Below are 7,966 nucleotides of genomic sequence, written 5' to 3' on the forward strand. Positions count from 1 at the left end.
CCTGCGGGCCTCTGTCTGGGGCATCAAGGTACTTGAGTGGGAGGAGGGCGGGGCTCAGCAGAGCCCTGCGTGCTGCCGCCTGCAAGCAGAGGGCGCGGCTGTGCACTTGGGCGCGGCTGTGCACTTGCGCGCGGCGCTTGCTCGCGTCCTGCGTCTCCCGCTGCCTGCTGCCTCCTGCCTCCTGCACTGCGGTTTCCATCGCTGCAGAGTGTACCCTTCCGCCCAGAGTCGCTGCCTCGTGGGACAGCACGCTGCGTGTGTGTGTGTGTGTGTGTGTGCGTGCGCGTGCGGCTCACACGTGTGACAGAGTGAGGGAGAGAGAAATGCCTAGGGTCTGGGGCGTAGCAGGCTCTGCCACCTCAGTTTCTGAGTGCTCCAGAATGTCCCTACAGTCCATAGCCCACGTGACAGCCCCACTTTCTGCAGTGTGTAAGGCTGACTCACAAGCACGACACTGGGCCCAGGGTTGGGCTCCCAGAACCGCCAACCCAAGGAACAGAAAGGAAAGCAAGCCAGGTGTGGTGGTGCACCCTGTAATCCCAGCACTCAGGAGGCTGAGGCAGGAGGATGGCTGGGAGCTCAAGACCAGCCTGGGCTCTACATGGTGAGTTCAAAACCAGCCTGAACTGCATAGTAAGACTTTATCTCAAAAAACGAAACAAAACAACCCCCCAAAATGAAAAACACAAAACGAGTTATATCGTGTACAGGTATGCATTCTCTGATAAATATAAAATATTCATCATAAAATATACTAATATAATCTGATTTAAAAGGATAGAAAGAAAAGAAAGATGCAACAAGATGGTGGCCGGTGGTCTCCAGCTGCCTCAGCCTGCGGCCCAGCTGCTGTGCCCCCTGTGGCCTGCCCACAGTCCAGTTTCTTTCAGTCCCGTCCCACAGCCTGAGCCTTCTGTGGGCCAATGACCACACCCATCTGCCATTCCTGAGAGCCACCATACCACCAGCAAGGGCAACTTCTGCTGTGGTCACCAAGGCCAAAGTCGCTATCGAGATCATAGATAAGTCCCAGATGGAGGAAGAGAATTCAAGATTTTTAGGAAGTTCATATTATGGAGTGGCTTTGCCCTGCTCACACCATAAGGCTGAACAATGTCATGGAGACAGAGCAGATGCTTTAGCTGGAGACAGATCACCTGAGCCTTTCCATTCAGCATTTTTATTTTATTTTATTTTTTTGGTGGAACCGGGGATTGAACTCAGGCACTTGCACTTGCCAGGGAAGTGCTTATTCCACTGAGCCATCTCCCCACCCAGCATTTTTATTTTAGATAGACCTGATTGCTTGACTGTTTGTTCACATAGTTGATCTGCGTTGAGATCAATCTATACTTGTTCCCAAGCCTGTGCTAGGTCACCCATTTGGTCTTGATAATGTCACCAGCCTCTACTATATTACTCTACTGGCTTTGCAAGTCTGATTCAAAATCATATTGTTAGATTCTTTGGCATTACCCAAGGCTCTCAAGCGAACAGAGGTACTCCTAGCAGGCATGATGTTCTAACAGCCCAGGCATTACCTTCCAGAAGCCAGGGCAAGGCCAGACCTTCTATTTGGGCAAGGCCAAATTCACCACTGCACACAGTGTGAAAATATTTTTCTATTAGACACATCTCTTATTTTGGCAAAGTTACATTTCACTTTGGCCGTAGAGAAATTAACATGCAAGTTATAATATAAGTGTAAAATACACAGTGGATTTTGAACACTTTGTATGTATGGAAAAAGAGTATTTTCATATTGTTGAAGACGAAGAAATACAAAAAGCAAATAAACATATGAAAAGATGTTCAACACCACTGGTCATTTGAGCGTTGCAAATTAAAACAACACTGAGATTCCATCTCATCCCTCTCCCAAGAATGGTTATTATCAAGAAATCAACCAATAGCAAATGCTGGAGGGGCTGTGTGGGAAAAAGAACCCTTCTCTGTTGGTGGGAGTGTAGCTGGTACAACCACTGTGGAAATCAGTGTGGAGATTTCTCAGAAAACTAGGACTAGAGATTCTGTTTGACCCAGTTATTCCCCTCCTGGGCATCTTCCCTCCCCCACCCCCCCAACTTAAGGGCATCATACCACAGTAACATATGCACACCCACGTTTATAGCAGTAAAGTTTGTAATAGCCCAATCTTGGAGGATGAATGGATAAAGAAGATGTGGCTTTTTTATCCAATGGAGTACCACTCTATCATAAAGAAGAGTAAGCTCAAGACACTTCTAGGAAAATGGGTACACCTTGAGTCTATCCTTTTAAGTGAAATAAATCAGATCACATGTAAATACTGCATTGTTTCTCTGGTGTGAGAAACCAGAAGTATAAATAAGGACGAAAATGTATTTTAAAATAGGAGGAAAATGTTCAAATAGGGAGTAGATCAGGGGAGGGGGGAGGGGGAAAGGAAAGAAGGGACGAGCAAAAAATAAAAAAGAGAAAATGGAAACAAAGCTTTGTAAATGTGAAGGGAAGGAGAGGTTGAAGGGAAGGTTGAATGGGGGAAATAAGTTACATAATGTACAGCTACAAATTCTCTATGTATGAATGTGATCATTATGTATATCTAAGATGTTTCAATAAAATGTAATGTAAAGGGCCTGCCCATTATTAGCTCAGTTTTTTAAGTGACTGCTTAAACAAAGCAATCAGGAGGCTGTGGTTCGATTCCCCACACCTGCACTGAAGGCATTCCAGAGCCAGCCTCGCCCCCGCAAAAAAAAAAAAAAAAAGTAATGTAAAACCAAGAAGACAGACAGACAAAAAGATATATAAGGAGATCCCTGGGTGCTGAGCTTTCCCGCAGGAGAGAAGGCACCCGCAGTGCCCACGGATGGTCCAGTGGTTCAGAACCTACGCCCTCTTGTTGGTCTCCAAAATTAACACATTCATTTAAGAAATGTAGGGGCCGGGGAGATAGCTCAGTGGAATAAGCACTTGCCTGGCAAACTCAAGGACCGGAGTTCAATCCCCGGTTCCGCAAAAAAAAGAAAAAGAAATGTAGCGGAGAAAAATCTACCTCCGGGAGCGCGCGGGTGTGCCCACCAGGGGCCGGGCAGGAGGTTTCGCTTTCGGCCCGGACCTGCGAGCGCAGCGGGCAGGTGGGCGACCCGCAGGCGCGGGGAGCTTGCGGGACGGGAGCGGGCGGGGGTTCGTGCCGCCCCTCGCCCGGCGGAGCCCGCGCACCCAGCAGCGCCTGGAGTGTTTTTCTGAAACGAACGTTAGTACAGCAGGAGTAGGAATTGCTGGATGGTTTTTTGGGTTGTTTGTTTGTTTGTTTGTTTGTTTTTAACCAAGAAAGAGTCGGCGGCTGCGTGCTGCGGATGCAGAGCTGCCCGCAGCCGCTCTGATCTCGCCGGCTCCGCCTGTCCGAGCTGCGCCCAGGCTGCACCAGGGAAGACGCCACCGCCCAGAAGCCTCCAGAGTGACCGCGACTTCTGCCGAGCCAGTTCCCGTCTACATTAATTCTAGACAAGATGGAAAAATGGAAGCAAAGCTTTTGTAAATGAGGGGAAAGGGATTTGTGAGGAGGGGAGAGGAATGGGGAAAAGAATCAAGTTATATCACGTACATGTAAAAAATTCCCTGTGATGAATACAATCATGTATACCTGAATCGTATCAATTAATTTGATTTAAAAAAATAAAAGAGAGGCCTTTACAGAGTGGCTTAAGCACGCAGGCACACACACACACACACACACACACACACACGAAATTAATTCTAGAGAATCTAGGCTATTTTATATCCCAGTTAGCTATTGCTTTGTGGACACATTGCAATAGCTGTCTTAGAGTTCTAAGTCCTTATTAATCACTTCTTAAGAAAGTTTTTGTATTGTTTTGTTTTGTTTGGGAGACAGTCTTGCTATGTATTTCAGGCTTGTGATTGAACTCACCATGGAGCCCAGACTGGCTTTGAACTCACGGCAATCCTCCTGCTTCAACCTCCTGAGTGCTGGGATTATGGGCATGTGCCACCTTACTAGGGTAGTTATTTAAAGAGATTATTATAACAGCTCACCATACAAAGTTTTGCTTCCCCCCCCCCCATAGAATTGCTCAAATGTTCTTTTGAAGTGTACTGGGAATTCCTCCCATTTCACCTTTCCTTTCCTGACTAGAATGAAAACAATATTATAATTTTTAACAGAGAAGTTAATTTTAAGCATGAGAAGTGCCCTCCTAATGTAGAGGAAACATTCAGAAGTGGTGGAGCCTTTGCCAATATTTTTATTGGGTTCATATACTCATTCCCCTGCCTTTTGCTCCCTAAGCTGAGCAAGAACTCCAAGGTGTCAGCTCTGTGCTTCTCTGTGCACCTAGACAGATACTACTGACGAGATATTCAAAGAACAAATATTTGCTGTTTAAACTTCAGGTTTCGATGGGTCCACAGGGTGGTTCAGAAGGCCGAGGCAGGAGGATCACTGCTGGCTGGAGACCAGCCTGGGCTACACAGTGCATTTAAGGCCAGCCTGAACTATGTAGCAAGACTCTTACAAACAAATGAACATCAAAAATAAGTGAAAAATAAAAAAAGAAAAAGAAAAGAGAGAGAGAGAAAAAAAAAAGAAAAATAAATAAATTATAAAATCTTTGCTATGTAGTTTAGCGCCTTCTGCTCATGGTCTACTCAGCACCTGTCTAATTCCAGTTTAGGCATCACACAAAATAAGGAGTCTTAAAAGCTGCCTTCAGGTAGACAGGGTGTGATTCTTTCTTAATTTAGAATAAGTCACGACATTAGACATAAATGCAAAGGAAAAATAAGCCTCCAAAACTTGCTTTATTCTTCCTGTCACTCTTTTGGTCTCTCACTGTACATGACTTGAGCCCCATGGCTTTGCGAATGAAATAAGGTGGCCAGAGTAATTCATGGTGCAAAGCTTTAAAGATGTGGTGGTTCGAAAACCTGCAACTTCCAGTGGTGCAGCCATGCCCGTGTCCACTGCAGCGCAGCTCGTACTAGCTGAGTCCTGGGTTCAGCCACGATGTCCATCAACAGATGAATGGATGAAGGAAATGGGGCATTTATGTGTTGTGGAGTCCTACCCTGCCATAAAGGACAAACTTGAGTTTCCTCTGTTGGAAGATGCACCACCTTGAGACCACACACAATGTCAGGGAAGTAAACCAGACACATGAGCTCAATTATTGCTTAGTTACTTATGTGAGCAACACAAAACACAAATAAATTAAAGACCAAAATAAAGATCATAGGAAACAGGGAGATAGATCTTTTGCAAAATGAAGGGAACCAAAAAAATGAGGGTGGGGCAGAGGGAGGGAGGCGACATGTTGTGTGCGCATGCAAGGTCCCTGGCAGGAATGCAGGCACTCGGTACTGCACACGTGGACTAATTTAAAAACCTGTAAGTAGCTGAGGGGAGAAAACAAGGCACAAATGAAAACACTGTAGTTACTAATGCTGAATGGCATAAATAAGATGGAGACACAAATATTGGCTCAGCACTTATGTTGAAGCCCAGAGGTCAAATAACAAATCTCTTTTCAACTGAATGATATTGGGAAACCACCCTTAAAAATATGTGTTTAGCACATCCATTGAATAGATTCCGGCACTACTACTCCTGGCCCCATCTGCATTCCTGCCCTATCTCCAGTTCAGAGATCTGAGAGCCGGAGTCAGAGATTTGAGAAAATAGGAATTTTTCCCCTTTTTGCTGTAACTCAACCTGAGAGCTTTTCATCTAAATTGCCATTCCTGGGGGAAAACCAAAAATCTACCTCCATTCCTGATAATGCTCACTGCAGATATGACAGTGTATGCTTTAAAGGAATGAGGTGGTTTGGATTTAGCTTTAAACTATGTAGTGAATTTGCTGCCCCAGGAGACGTGTGTAAACTTTATATAAGATCTGCATTCGCAACAATTGTCACCAATGTACAAGACCTTATGTGAAATCTTCAAAGGGCGGTTTTCATGGTGTTTGTAAAGTGAGGCTCTGATTGATTAATGAGCTGCCTTTTTTCTCTGCTGAGGACTGGTGGACATTGTCCTTTCTTTCAGTCTGTTGCCTAGAAATTCATTTACTTGTATTTAAGCCGAGAGATACCTATCACAAACCAAGAGATAAGAATATTGCTCAAGTCTTGTTTCCTCCCAAATGACGGGTCACATAGCTTACCCGTACAGGATTGTCCCACATATAGCTCTTCTTTAAAAAAAGCTTTTTTTTTTTTTTTTTTTAAGTGGTGGTGGCAAAGGGCTGGGGATGTTGTTCAGTACAGAGGTCTTTGGTTCAGTCCCCTGGACTGCAGAACAAGCAGACTCAGGAGCTCTTTATCATCATGTTTTCACCCCACCAGGTGTTATGAATGCATGGTCATTTTGTAACATGGGACCCAAAGTGAGCATCTTTTTTGCTTTGCAGACCCTTTGCTTCCAGGTAAATCAGAGGAACGAGTTGGCATTATGACACACGGCACGCATACTGAAAATGTGGCATACTGAAGAGCTTGCTGTCATTGAAGCCGTGGACGTGATGTGGCACCCTTAGCAATAAAGAATACACTAAATTTCTCCCTAAAGCATCCATTCACTTATGCTTACGTTGGAAGCATTGGCTCCTTTAAGAAAATAAATAAATAAATAAATAAGACAGTTTGTTCCTAAGGGAGGGTTGGGGGGTGCGTGGGGAGTGGTGGTGCCGGCCATAATTCCAGCACTCTGAAGCCCAGGTAGAAAGATTGCAAGTTCAAACCCAGCCTGGGCAATTTAGTGAGACCTTGCTTCCAAATAAAAAATAAAAAAGGGCTGAAGCTATAGCTCAGCATGAGGAGGCCTTGGGTTCCATCTCTAGTACCCACCAATACCTATCACAAGCCAAGAGTATTGCTCAAGGCTCTTGCCGCTGCTGGTGTTGGAGGACCCTCCCTGCTTCAGATTTACCAACAGCATGAATCAAGAAAAGCTGGCCAAACTTCAGGCGCAGGTCCGCATAGGGGGTCAGGGTACAGCTCACAGAAAGAAGGTGGTATATAGAACAGCTACGGCTGGTGACAAAAAACTTAGAGTTCTCTGAAAAGACTGGCAGTGAATAATATAGCTGGCAGTGAAGAGGTGAACACGATTAAAGACGATGGGACAGTAATTCGTCTCAACAATCGCGAAGTCCAAGCTTCCCTCTCTGCTAACACCTTTGTAATTACTGGTCATGCAGAAGCCAAACCAATCACAGAAATGCTTCCTGGAACATTAAGTTAGCTTGGTGCCGACAGTTTAACAAGTCCTAGGAATTAGCTGACAGTTCCCAGGACAAGTGTTGGACAGCAAAGCACTGAAGCCAGAGGACATGGGTGAGGAAGATGACAATGTCCCCGATCTTGTAGACAATTATGATGAAGCATCAAAAAATGAAGCCAAGAGGGGCCAGGGAGATGGCTCAGTGGAATAAGTGCTTCCTGGTAAGCGTGAGGGCCTGAGTTCAATCCCCAGTCCTGAAAAAAAAAAAAAAAAAATTAAGAAGAAGAAGCCAACTAAATCTTTTCTGGTTTTTGGAAGCTGGAATGGACTAGATTTAAGAAATCAGCTATGTGATTCCAAAGTTTTGTCAACACAGAGAACATCATCTGTTACTAGTTCAGTAATATAATATTTTGTATATTAATAATGCTGTTCATTCAGCATTTTTCAGTCATTTGAACTTGCATTTTGCACTTCCTACCAGAATCTATTCTTTTGGTCAAATTACAGATCTTTGGCAGCTTGAGGGTGAAGGGGTTTTGATTCTTGGGTTTTTTTTTTATTTTGGGAAGGTAATTTGGGTATAGGTATGTATATGTATGTGTGTGGGTGTGTGTACACAGTGGAGAACAATTTGGAAAACCGTTCTATTTATTCTCTTCCTCCCCCCAGTAGAAATAAAACAAATCTTTTTTTTTATGAGCAGAATATATTTATTGAGCGAAAGAAAGCTCCTGTC

General features: G+C 44.6%; 1 pseudogene; it reads left to right on the forward strand.

The window, feature by feature from the left end:
• The first annotated feature begins 6,940 nt into the window (after window positions 1-6,940).
• LOC105742662 overlaps window positions 6,941-7,966 on the forward strand; it is a 4,996-nt pseudogene continuing 3,970 nt past the window's right edge.

This window comes from Octodon degus, unplaced genomic scaffold (assembly GCF_000260255.1).
Source record: "Octodon degus isolate 3935 unplaced genomic scaffold, OctDeg1.0 scaffold00065, whole genome shotgun sequence".
Lineage (NCBI taxonomy): Eukaryota > Metazoa > Chordata > Mammalia > Rodentia > Octodontidae > Octodon > Octodon degus.